Below are 14,489 nucleotides of genomic sequence, written 5' to 3'. Positions count from 1 at the left end.
AATTTATATACATTTTATCATACAAATACAACATTTATTTTACAAATGATATTTTATCTTTTTCGATTTAGCTACTTGAATACAAATTCTACCCTACGGTTCTTTATGAACTGGTCAATAATATTGTCATAAAAAGTTGGTTGTAACTTAATTTTCCCAAGCAACACGCACACTTATAAAGACTGGCTGAAACTCACTGGCTAGAGCTACTTTCACTGCGTATGGCCTGTGTTTAAGACGACGTGAAGGGAGCGGAAATGGCTATGCGCGCGCATGAAATCACAGTGCTGTAGCGAGGACCTGAAAGCTCACACAACCGAGCAAGCCAAGGTAGCTTTGACTAGACGAACAAGCATCGGCCTTCGATACACAACGCAAAGCTACAAAAATAAAAGCCTAAATGAAATGCTTATAAATGCATGCATTTCATTAACAAATAAATATTACTTCTTTCTCAAGTATGAGCTTGCGCAGCAAGCATAGCAAGCATGGAGAATTGGTTTTCTCTGTTTTCCAACCAAAAAGCACAGCTATTACCCAAGCTAAGGAGGAGAAAGAGGAAGATCCACTAGTAAGGTTTGGTGTGGGGATGCTTCTCCGAATTCTGGCTAAGATTCCCTCGTCCCTTGTCTTAACATAATCGCATCCTGGATGCGTAACATAATCGCCACCCAGTTAATTATCAACATGATAATGGAGACAGTTATCTGGGTTGAGAAGATAACGTACCCGACCTTGCTATGAAGACTGGAGTGAAACCATTATATTTGCCAACCTAGACTATCAACATCTGATTCTTACAAGACATCGTCGGAAAAAATTTAGAATATCCGTTGAGAATGAAAACATATAGTGATATACGTTACAAGATCACTCGTTTTTTTAACTACTATTAAGATATGAGAGATTAATGATGATGCGTGCATTTTTAAATGGAATTCAATTGAAACTCTTCAAATTCATTTGCGTTCCAATTTTTTATGCTCATTGTGATCGATATATCATCATCGTATTCATCTGTCTATTCCTGGGTAAAGGTCTCCTCAAATTCTTTGCACAGCACTCGTATTTTCCCCATCCAATGTTCCCCAGAAGACTTCTTCACCAGCCCAGGAATTTTTTCTTTTATATATATATATATATATATATATATATATATATATATATATATATATATATATATATATATATATATATATATATATATATATATATATATGCACATGTCCAGCCAAGTTCCATTTTAATCTTTTTAAATGTTGAATATTATAGCCTATCTTCGTTTTGTTCCTAATCTAATTATTCGTCTTTCGATCTAGTCTGGTATTAAGTATTATTTTTCATAGCTTCTTTGAGCGAAATGTAGCTTGTTTGACATATCTTTAGTTCAAGCTTCTCCATAAGTAGAGAATGAGATAGAGGCATTAACCAAACAAGTTCTTTCTAAAGCATCGATAAAGTCTACTTTCATCATTTAATTAAGTCTTCGTAAAATGGTGCATCAAGATTTTATTCTTTTGATTGAGATTCTTTGTTAAAAATCCGTTGTTTACTAATCTTGGAGATTTTATTTGATTCTACTCTTTATACAGTCTCACATATGAGGGTGTTGCAAAACCAATAGAATATCAATTTTGTATGCAGACTAATTTTGGTTCTATTGCAGTTGATTTATCTCCCCCTTTCATCTTAGTTATTTGACTGTCCTCTTTCTCGTAGAAGGTTATTCATAAGTTAAGTTTTATGTATATCGTTTGATTTAGGTGAGTAGTTATTCTCATTCTTTGCATTGCACTCTTATTTTCTCCATCCAATGTTTCACAGAAGACTTCTTCACCAGCCCAGGTTTTTTCCTTTTTTTTATATTTCCCGTCCTCCTGTCTAACCACAGATCCAGCCAAGTTCCATTTTAATGTTTTTAAATGTTGAATATTATGGACTATTAACATGCTTCACAAAAACAAAAATAATAAAAATATTAGCATTTGGATTTAAAAGTGTGCAGTTCCTTTTGTGAAGCAATACTTCTAAATAACTGATATAAATGAGTTTAATTATAAGTTTAATATAATGAGTTTAATTAAACTAATTAAATATAATGAGTTTAATTTTTAAGCGACCACTCGGCTCCAAGAGGAATATGCATTTCGGTTACCCTCTCTCTCTCTCTCTCTCTCTCTCTCTCTATATATATATATATATATATATATATATATATATATAGAGAGAGAGAGAGAGAGAGAGAGATTATATCTATATATATAGAGAGAATTAATCCTATATATATATATATATATATATATATATATATAACACTTGTATCGAACTAACCGCGCACTTATCGAAGACTTAAAGAAATAATAGCGCTAAGAGAATGAAACAAACTACAAAAATTGACCATATTCAGCTTTTTCTCTGCCTTTCTTCATGAACTCCATTATTACGATGAAATAAAAACAGTAACAGTACGCGAAAACGAGATGAAATTATATTACGTCTTTGTACATAACGAAAGCATATACTGTAGAACATCTAAAGATGTCATCTTTCGGAGACTAAGAAAGGAGATGTTACAGAGAAGTTGCTACAAATAATGAGGGCAATGTAAGAAAGCGCAATGAAAGCGGTAACGAACAAGGATGAAATTACAAGGGTGGTTTAGCATCGCAGTGGTAAAATATATAGAGATAAAGATAAAATGAAGATGAAGAAAATGAAGTGGTCTATTCAACAAACAGCATTAGATACAATTTTTATTCCTTTATGATAACTGATGCACACACACACACACACACACACACACACGTGTGTGTGTGTGTGTGTGTGTGTGTGTGTGTGTGTGTGTGCGTGTGTTGAAAAGAATGAAGTAAACACTTAGAGAATGTCTATGAATTAGAAAAAGAACTAAATCAAAGAGAGAAGAATAAAGAACAAAGAAGTAAATAAAGTAACTTCTGGACGGAAGCATAATTGCTGATATAATCTTTTTTTTTTTTTTTTTTACATATTAAGATTACATACTGAGATCAAAAGAAAACAGAAAGTCATATTCATCATCACCTCATCTCCAAATAAAACTCTTGATATTAATATGGGGATGGAAAATGATTATGTTAGAAAGTCCATATTCAAGATTACGGAAGACAGAAAATTAATTCGTAAAAGAAAATTATGTTGGTTACGTTGAAAAAATGGAAGAAACAGAAACTAGTAATCATGTGAAAGTGGAGACTATCATAAATAAAATAAAATTTGAATAAGACAATTGGAGATACTAGGTAACAGGAAAAGAAGCAATCAATCACAAATAGTATCGAAATTAAAAGGAAAGACAAATGAAAGAAATACCACACAGGATGTAATGCGAAATAAATAGATGACACATATTTGAGAGGATGGGGTTACTGGATAATACGCCAAGAGCAGAAACCTGCGTTCACGTATATTTCGAATTGATCACCATCATCAATGATGAAAATGAAGATAATTTGTGCCGGTCTTAAACAGAGGGGGGGGGGGGGTTCCTCCAAACAAACCAAACTTAGAGCAGTCTTCAAGATTTGCAGCCAAGAGATGGATCCACATATTTTACGAGCTTTTGTTTAGAATGCTGCAGTGTCTCAAGTTCAGTTGACAAATAAGTTTTTTCAGGTGTGCCACACGTCCTTCACAACAGAGATGACATCGCGACCGTTAGCGTAATGAGCATCAACAAATTTCTTGTTATTACTATTTCCCCTCCTCCCCCAAGTTATGAACAGGTGATAATAATACAACACCGTAATAACTAAAGAACAAAATGGGTATTTAGTTAGTTCGAAGTCGTTCATGCGTTGCGCATATGGCTAACACAGAACTGCGAAGTGTGTGTGTGTGTGTGTGGTTGTTGTAAGGGTAGAAATGCCTAGGAAAGTTCTGGAAAAAAAAATTTTATTTTGGAGAATAAGAAGTATTCACGAACATAAATAAAAACAGTATTTAAGGCAGTATTATTCGATGTGAATGGAAACAATTTTATGTTATAGTCTATGTGAATATTCACATCTTTCACGTTAATTCTTAAAGGATTAAAATACTTTGTCATCCAGAGTATTTCTTCTTCTTCTTCTTCTTCTTCTTCCCCACCTCCCTCTTCGAGAGATATCAAGGTATACACTTGCAGTACAATAAAGTATATTTACTTATAAAAAGGACTTGAAAAAAAAAACTGGCAATTAAACAAACTGTTAATGCTGATCAAAAGGTGGAATGATTTTGGACCGTTTCTAAATATAAATATTTTTGAATTTTCATTTATGAAATTAGCACTCGGGCAGCATACTAGACGTTAATGAATTAGTAAGAGGCTTGGAGGACTCGGCTACCAAACAGTAAACTATACTGCAAAAAAGATTATCAGAGGTTTGCATTTTTCAATTGACTCTTCAGTTCCCCTGGATTTGGAGGCTGTTTTTTTTTTCTTCCTCGTATGACTGATAACCGTGTGTGTGTGTGTCCTGATTTTACTCGTGTTCTTAATATAAAGTGTTATAAACAATTGATAAGGATGCAAAAAACCGAACCTGAGAGGGAAAAAAAATGTTGTAGCATAGTTCATCCTCGCTTCAGCTAGCAAGTTTCAAACAATCTCTTTTATACGCCACATACAGCTGATGTTTAGCAGTATTTCTGGTTACTTTTTTCTGTTCATTATTATTATTATGGAAATAGCAAACTTCGATCATAAGATTTTGTACCATATTAAGCTATTTTAAGGTTTCTTTATAAAAAATCAGAATAAAGGAAATGTTTATTTTCAAAATATTTTCGCATGTAAACACTATATTCAGGACTCTGCACTTTCAATGAATGTTGTTTGCAATAAATTCTATTCGATAATCACTTTTCTTTTAAATTCAATAGTTAAACAGCATCTATTAGAACAGAATTTGAATTATTTCTGAATTCATTTAAATTCAGAAATAATTCACATTTTTTCGGAATTCAAATCGGAAAAACAAAATGAGCATGACCCATTGCTAAATATTAGAACAATTTCTGTACAAGGTTCGAGAACTTCGTTGCAAGAGTTTCTTTCTTTTTTTTTTATTATTATAAACACCATTCACCGTTTACTAGCCCGACTGGATTTCTCTCAACATGTCCTTTTCTAATATCTCAAAACAATACAAAGTAGCCAGCCTTGTGAAATTGCACAGTTCGTTGATAGCAACTTGAGGTTAGGCGAGCGGAGCTACATCCAAATACTTGTTCTAGCCTCGTAGAGACGAAAGGGATCCAGGTAGCTTGTCATTATTATTTTTCTAGTTATCAAGCTATCATTTATATGAGAACGAAGCCTGTAGTCTGGCTACAGTGAATGACTGCCAAGACTACGTAGCTCCACAAAAGAATATAAAAATAAAATATTTGTTATGAAATATACTCTGATAAACGATATGGAAAAAACAATGTCTGGAATAGGAAAGGACAGGGCCATATCGAGACTAATTTCATAAATTTGAACTATCTGTCAGTAACATTCAGGATATTCCGAAGGTCTTCTCAAGTTCTTTTGTAGTGCTTTTGCCTGAGGTACATATACCCATATGGAAACTACTAAATTAACATAAAAATAATCCACTGATTTTTTGAAGCATTATTCGTGGTCAATAAAATTAGGCCAAAAATTGTATTGCTGTACCATTCGTCTGTTCATTCAACTCAAAGAATCTTTCACACTTTGTTATCAATGAATTCACAAAATAATGCTTTAAAAAAAATCAGTCGTTAAGCAAACGAGGATGCCTTTATTGTGTGCACGTATGCAAAGGAGTGTAGACTTTTTCAATATCGAAATTTTGTTGAATGTAACACATTACCAATATACTTTCAGCGTTTCCGTTCATTGTAAAGATGAGACTCTACAGAATTATCGAGAATTCTGAACCAACTAACGACATCATATCTATTTGTTGTTTTAAGGATACTTGCGACATAAGACTGAATGATTATATTACGTGATTATATCATTCAGACATCATATCTAATAATGACTTTCTGGTAGGTCACAGTTTTCAAAAGTGTTGCTTAAAGACATTATTTTGGCTAATGCACTCTACAACTGAAGCATTATAAACATCGCATCGTTATCATGCGAAATACGATGCAAATATTTCTAAGACCAAAGCATTACTGACAGGTATGAGCACTTATAAAACTGCTGTATTGTGCTATCTTTTTTGATTTGCCTTTTTTTTGTGTGTGTGCATATTGCAAAGTATACAAGATATCTATTTATTATAAGTCTCCGGAAGAAACACCATGATGTGTTTTGGTGTAGTCGAAAAATGTTTTCCATTTAAGGAATATTTCTTTTAATTACTTCTTCCGTAAACATCTCCTGGAGTAATAACGTCAAGATCCATTGTTTTAATACTATTTTTTTTTCATACTAAAAACTCCGTCGAGTATCGTATTAAAAGGACTCTTCAGGAAAATGCTGTCAGAATTTTAAATACCAGTTTTCCAAATAAAGATGCAAATCCGTAGTTTGCCTTTCTTTTTTATAAGGTAATGCAAAGAAAATTATGACATACATATATACTTCGGAAAAGTTGAAACTTATGGTACATTTAGTACAATACATGATCTAACAGGTTTTTGAGGTTATGGAGAGCCAGCATTCAAAACTATGATTGGCGATGCAGTACGAGTACTATAGATTATTCTGAAATACTAAGTTTTAGCAGCGATTTTAGTAATTTATAATATTAACGGTATCATTAATATTATTCTTGATAATCAAACAACATACAGAATAGAGGATTTAAAGACAGGAAGAGCTATGATTTTATTTCAATAAGGACATTGGACACGAAAAGCAACAAAAATAGTCCCCTGCTTCTTGAAACCTAACAATATTTTAAACGAATAGAGAGTTAGGTTTAATTTATTAAATATTCCACTGACACTACCTTGTACTTTTAAATATTTCAAAGAGCTCATCAGTAGCTTGATGTTTAAAAACTTGGCTCAAGTTTTTCCTAAACCTTCCAAGCTGAATTAAGAGTGTGGAAACCTCACTAATGCTCGTTGAGTTGAAGTTAGAGTTTCACATAATGAAGGAATTGAATGATATCGGATATTCACTGTTTTAGAAAGAGTCCAAACAACAACGAGATGATAGTCTCACTGTTCACAGATCGTCGATGAGTGACTGAAGAACTGTTTCCCTTTTAACCAATAGTCTTCATATGTGTTGATTTCTTAGCTATATCTATAGCTAAGGTAGATACCAGTAAAATTAGGCGATAAAAAAGAGAAGTCTTGAGGGCTGCATAATCAGAAGACGTTCTAATATCCAGACTGGTTGCATCTCTCGATTCACTGGGATAACGCTTAAGTGGCCTATCTCTTGACAAGCGCTGAGCAGAGAAGCGAAAAATAAAAAAAAAACAGTTTCTGGCCAAGTAGTCAGTTTCTTTGATGGATGCCGACTTCCTATCGAGGTGAACAAATCTTTATTTCAGATTTATTGAATAACAAGCCTCTACTTCAGTAAGCGCCCCCCCCCCACTGTCCGTTTTCCTTCAGTACATTTAATGATTGTCTCATTGATTTTATCATGGTTTTTTGATGATTTCAATTTTTTTTTTTTTTTTATTATCATCCGACAAACCTTGGCGCATAAAGGTTAAAGTCGCAAAATCATTTATCACCAATTACTTAAATGCTGATCCAAATATCATCATTTCCTGAGACAGGAGAAAAAAGAAGTAATCCTCAATTTCAATACATTCAAAACTCAGTTCTTACCCCATGAACGTTTGGCTTTCCAGTCTAAGCTAGGAGCTAGTTCTCCTCTTAACAATTGCCTAGTGTGGCATTTCGAGAAGTTCACTAGTTGAATACGGTAATAGATATACAATATTTCGCCTGCAGGTGACTCTTTAAATACCTATCCTTAATTCTTTTATACGAGACTCGCATTTAAAGGGTATTTTAACACGAGGAGTATAAAAATTGCTAGAGAGAGAGAGAGAGAGAGAGAGAGAGAGAGAGAGAGAGAAACAAACAGATCTTCTATAGGAATAGAGAAACCAAAATTTATATTAAATGCCCCCTTGTACGATAGAAAAATATGCACATTTATCAGAACTGATTTTCTAGCGGGCAAAGAGACGAAACATTCAAATGAACCTGGCTCGTATGGGACTCCAAAAAGCATGAAGCTGTATTTTATTAAATGATATTTATAATTCAAATTTATTATATCAAGACACCTTTTTTTAAAATTCCGATGACTTAACCTCAGATATTTTGGCTAATTTCGTTCACTACCTGGTACGTTCAATACCTCATCATATTAAACCCTCAAATTGAAGTTCACAGCGGTTTTTTTTTTTTTTTTTTTATAAATGATTCATAACAGTGATTTTTTCTATGTTCGAGGAAACACTTTTTTATTTCTATTAAAAAACATTTTCCTTAACATATGATTCGGGCATTTTTATTTATTTATTTCAGATTACGTTAAGTGATGAATGACATATATGTCCCAAAAGGGTTTCTTATTTACACACACACATATATGGCGAATGTGCTAAATAAGAAACAGTATAATAACCTCAGAGTAGAAAACAACATCGGAATCTCTATTTATGGTGCTAGATATTACGCTTATGAATTTGGTATACATCAATCTCCTCATAAACATTCCATATGCAATAAAAGTGAACTTAAGCATTAGAGAAGCAAGTGGTTGGCTGCAATTTAAAAGAGAATAGCTGGCATTATTTGTATTAATGTTTTTATTAGAGTATTTTTTGTTGTAAATGTTATTATGAGGCTAAAATTTCAGGGGGGAATTTACATTCTCAACACTTCAAAAAAAAAAAGCTTCTAAATTACAGTGGACCTTCCTGTTTTCTCAGAACATGGTTCACTTTTTATACTTATGATGTTTCAGGAGATATTACTTTTTTTTTTACTAAGAAAACTCGAAGAATGCTAGCTGAAATCAGTTTAGAAGAACCTGTAGTATTTTAATTTTTATTCCTTCTATAACTTCTTCAATTTTAGTCCAGTTCTGCTGAATAAGTAAGAAATGACTCAATTCCATATTTGATGGACATAAGCTGAAAGATACGATCAAGTGGAAATGTCTGTGGAATACTATCCCCCCCCCCCGCTTTACAGCGTCCCTCCAGTCAAATTTACAATCACGGGGGACGGGGTACTAAGCAATGCAAGAAAAGGAAATATTTCATATTTGGTTGACATCGGATGAACGATAAAACCAGTTATGATATCTGCATAGGTGAAAGGAGAGAGAGAGAGAGAGGGGTTGGTGATATCTTCAAGTACGGCAAAACATCGAAGGTTATGAGGCTAGTATTACGTCTGGCAATTGCGCGAAAAACTCCGATGTAAAATCGAAGATTCCGTGAAGGAAATTGTTGTTACTCCCATGCAAAGCTAGCTAAAGGAAAAGCATATGAAAAACGCGGCTTTTGTGGATGGGTGGGAGGTATTTTAAAGTTTTCTGGTTTTATCCATTAATTACAGATTTATAGTAAGAATATAGACATTTAGCAAACTGTATCCTGTTGAATATACCTACTGAATAAATGCAGCAGGTAATGCAGCAGTAGCGTCCTGTTTCAGAACGAATAAATACATTTGTTCTGGAACAGAAGTTGCATCATATCAAATTTGGATTCCAAATATATTCTTATGGTAATGAAGCTACTCGCTATATTATGTGATTATTTTATTAAATTATCAAGAGTTAACATACTGATTTGAGTGTTAATCAAAAGTCATGGAAGTGGCTCATGATTAACAGTTAGATACCGAAACACAAGGTTGAGGAGAAGAGATTCGAAGAACACTAACTATAAGCTCGAATGGTGAATAAAAGGTGATAAATATTTAATCAAATAGCATTTGATTAAATAGCATTTAATCAAATGCTATTTCATTAAATTGCAGAGTCTGCCGATGAGTAATAGTGAAAGCTGAGTTGGTTAAAGGGAATGACTACACGATGATACTGCTGGATTTTGCATTTGATAGGATATCACATGAAACTCTATTAGACCAACTGCAACAAATAATGGATATGAAACTGGTGACATGGATACTCGAGTGGCTGACGGGTGCTGATGTGCTACAAGGTTTCTGATTGGGAAAAATTAGGTAGGCGTAATACAGCAATCCCTCAATTAGTGCGCCTAATGTGTCCCTTGAAACAGGCGCATTCATCGAAAACGCACTAATCGAATATAATAACCTATGGTAAAAAGTATAATTCGTTCCTCAAATTTCTTTTTTGACCCTTAATTTTTTTTATAAAAGAATTAAAGTATGTCTCAGGGCCTAGTTAAAGGAAAACCATGAAGCTAAACAATAAAACATATTCAGAATATAAATTTTATTATTCTATTTCTTAACAAAGAATTGAGCTAACGTGGTTTGGCGGGCATTTTGTTTCTTTTTTTCACACAACCGACGTATGGCCCTATTGCCGCTTCTACTCTTCTGCAAATTTTACTGCTTCTCTCGTCATCAGGGTCAGCCTCTAAGCATTGCTGCTTAAAAACTTCGACTGTACGAAAAATATTTTCAAATTGTTTCTGTGAAATCTCCTTTAGCTGACTATCAGTAGGCAAATTTTCTTCATATTATTCGGGATCTTCCCGCTGTGCACATCTAAATTTAGCAGGTCGGAATCACTCAATTCTTCAGAATGAGATTTAATTAACTCTTCGACGTTATCATTGAAGGGGAGAAAGAAATGAAGGACGTAAGAATTGGTCGCCAACACGGCAAATCACATGCTTTATAGATAAAATTTCCCAACTGTTATACAAGCAAAATAGTTACCACTTTAAAAACTACAACGTTCATAAAAGATAAATTAATTTTCTGACGTGTAATAATAAACAACTCATCCCAGAAGACGGATTGATTACCTTATTATCGGAATGGATTCTCCTTTTTGTGACATGCGCAGAAGTGTCGAAGGGTCTCGAATCTGTGGGCGTACTATAGCAGACGATATAAATTTTGGAACATACTTGGTACATAGTCTACATGAAAGTAGTGTAGTATGCCATTAAAAATAACTTTGTAAAATGTTTTAAATCGGTAACTAAATTATTTCATTCTGGTGAGAGATTTTTTAAAATAGTTAGCCATAAAATGTATAGATATTAAATTTTTAAAATCTGTAACATTTATTTTTAAGATGTATATAGGCGCACTAATCGAATTTCGGTATAAAAAAAATGACGCACTAATCGGGGGCGCATTAATCGAGGGATTACCGTTGTTAATGAAGGTATGTCGAAAGCTTGCAGGATGACTCAAATAGACGATATGGGCAAAAGATAACTTGGAGCCAGTTTAATGTGGAAAAGTGTGCATTTTGAAATGAAAAGATTATAAGCTGTGTACCACATTGATAGAACTATACTTCAAGAAATTGATGAATCTATAAACTTGAGGATGTTGGTAGATAGATAGCTGAAGTTCAGAGGGTGTATTGTTAAGGCGCTCAAGCTCATACGATTACTTGGTTATTCAAATACCTTAACATGCAGAGGTACCATTCTTCTTTATAAGGTATTAATACGTTCACATCTGGAGCACTGTGCTCAGGTCTGGTCACCCGAATTTCTTTTGGATGAGGAAGTGGTGGAGAAGATCCAGAGTCGAGTGACCAAAATGGTGGATGATCTGTGGAATGTTGGTTACTAAAGTTGGCTGATAGGAGGAAAAGACAGGATGTGATAGAAATATTTAACATACTACAAGGATTTTATAGGATTGATGCAAGGGAAATATTTCAGTAATGGGCTAGAGGTGGCAAAACAAGAGGTCATCCTTGGATTAACAATGTAGTTAACAAGGGTATGAGAACTTGACTTTTTGGTTGGAGAGCGACGAATGAGTGGAATGGATTGCCACAATCAGTTGTGAGTGCTTCGCCTGTCACTGAATTCAAGGAGAGATACGGTAGATTGTGTAGATAGCTTGGTTCTCTCACGATGAATCTTCGGACTTCACGAAGGTGCACGTATAACAATAATAATAAAATAATAATAAAATAGTAACATGATTATATTAATATTAACTTTAATATTAATATAATCATGTAATATTAATATATTAATATAATATATTAATAAAATTAATATTAATATTAATTTTAATATTAACATATTAAAACTGGACATGATTATCACTGTAATACTAACATTAATATTATCTCATTCTTAGAGCGAATACACAGGATAGAGCGATATCCAGTAATAATATAAAACTGATAAGCATAACTCTTTCCCGCAAATTTTATTTATTCACTCTTTTTTTTTTCCCTTTTCAATTATGTATGTTATTACTGCAGCATGCAAAAGGATTCTAAAATTCAGGAAAAAAAAGTTGCACTTAATTATGAAGTCATTTTGTTTATGAAATAACACGAACATTTGTCATAATCTGTCGAGTTCATAATCTGAATAATAATACCAGATTTCTAAACTTTGTTTTTAAATTCGCAAGCATAAAACCTTTATGAAATGAATGAATAGGTGTGATATGTCAGTAACTGTGTTAGCTATCAACAGTAATAACTACTAATTTATCCATCTATATATTATTATGCAAGCAGAATTTCCATTAAATGTCGTGTATACTGCAAAGCCAGAGCATATAACTCAGCGTGAGTGCTTTCCTGTTAACCTGAACATTTAACGGTTCTGCCAAAGAAAAATATATATGATCGTTTAGCGCCATTTTGCTTTGGTATTATCGTATGCAATTTGTAGCGGCATTGCTGTGAAGTACAGTTGAACTGGGTGTGTTATTAATAAAAATACAACAAAATTATCCTAATGAAATACTATACCCTACCCTATAGCAGGGGTGTTGAACCCGTCGATCGCGGAGCAATTTTTGGTCGATCTCTTGCGTATTCCTCCTTACAAATGTAATTAAAACTGAAAACATAATATTTTATTTATTATTATTTTGTATTATTTTTAATTCGCTTTAAGTGTATTGCTATTTATTTTTCGTTAAACTCAGTAATTTTCTTATAAGTCCGGGTAAATGAATTAATTTGGATCAGTGGAAGTCAAACAGCGAGCCGAGTGAATACGATTATAAGCAAAGTGTAAAAACTCGATTGTAGCTTAAATATTAAATATTCCAAAGCACATTACATCGATTTTTTACTTAGGTTAAGTCCCATGTGAATACTGTAAAAAATAAACTTTATTTGTCTCGGTATAGTTTGTATTAGATGTTTTTGTAAATAACTCTTTTGAAGCTAATTATAAATACTGCTTTAATATGTTAGGGTGTTAAAAACAAAGGAAAGGTTTTTGTTGCCAAAGCTGTACATGGCGGCTTTATGAAAGATTGTTATTGAAACTTGCATGTATGAGAAAGGCTTGCAGGCTCTAAGTGTAAACATCTCCGAAGTCAGTCAGAAAGAGTTCAAACAACTTTCCGATGGCCGGCAACTTACAATCAAAAGAAAGCGGAGGAGAACAAAAGGCGTGCCGAACTTGAAACTTAAGATGAAAGACTCATACCGATTCTATGGGGGATTGCCAAACTTCATGCGAGGTCTCAGACGAGGCCTAATAAAAAGGGACTGAAACAAGCAGAAGGGATCCCGCTTCCAGAATTGTCGTCAGAGAGGAGGTCGCCCGGTCCAGAGTCGCCGTTAGAGAGACTGCCCGGATCCACGTTGCTTGAGAGAGGAGTTTCCCGCTTCCAGAAAGGAGCTTCTCGGTTCGAGACGTCGCTAGAGAGAGAGAGAGAGAGAGAGACTACTTCTAGGCCGCAGACAAGGTTTCAAATTGCCGAAAGGAAGAGTTCCAATTGCCGGAGAAAAGTTTCCAGGCCAGGTTAATGTTAAACATTCACCAGTGTGTTGCGTTTTCATTACAATTTGATGAATCAAACGATTTCACTGATATTGCTCAGTTAATGGTATTTATTCGCATGGTATTTCAAGATTATTCAAGTAAAGAAGAACTTTTGAAAATTATACCATTATTAGGAAGGACTAGGGGAGAAGACATTTTTTCGGCATTTGATGAATTTGTGAAACAACACAAACTTCCGCTTTTTAAACTTGTGTCTATTACTACTGATAGTGCTCCTGCAATGATAGGTAATAAATCAGGCTTCATTTCATTATGTAAAAACGAGACAAATATCCAGATTTTTTAACGTAGCACTTTATTATTCACCAACAAGTACTGTGTAGTAAAAGATTAAACACAAAAGATGTTTTGGATATTACATTTAAAATTGTAAATTCTGTTCGAGGAAAGGCCCTGCAAAGGCGGTTATTTAAATTACAGGCAAATGATGATAGGGAACTTCTGTTGTACAATAATGTTCGCTGGCTCAGCAGAAGTCAATTTTTAGAAAGATTTCTTGTATTAATTAACGATATAAAATTTTTCTTGATGAAAAAGGAGATA

This window comes from Typopeltis vanoorti, chromosome 11 (assembly GCF_054136105.1).
Source record: "Typopeltis vanoorti isolate ZY-2024b chromosome 11, IOZ_Tvanoo_1.0, whole genome shotgun sequence".
NCBI classification, from domain to species: Eukaryota; Metazoa; Arthropoda; class Arachnida; order Uropygi; family Thelyphonidae; genus Typopeltis; species Typopeltis vanoorti.
Note: the sequence above shows the minus strand (reverse complement) of the source record.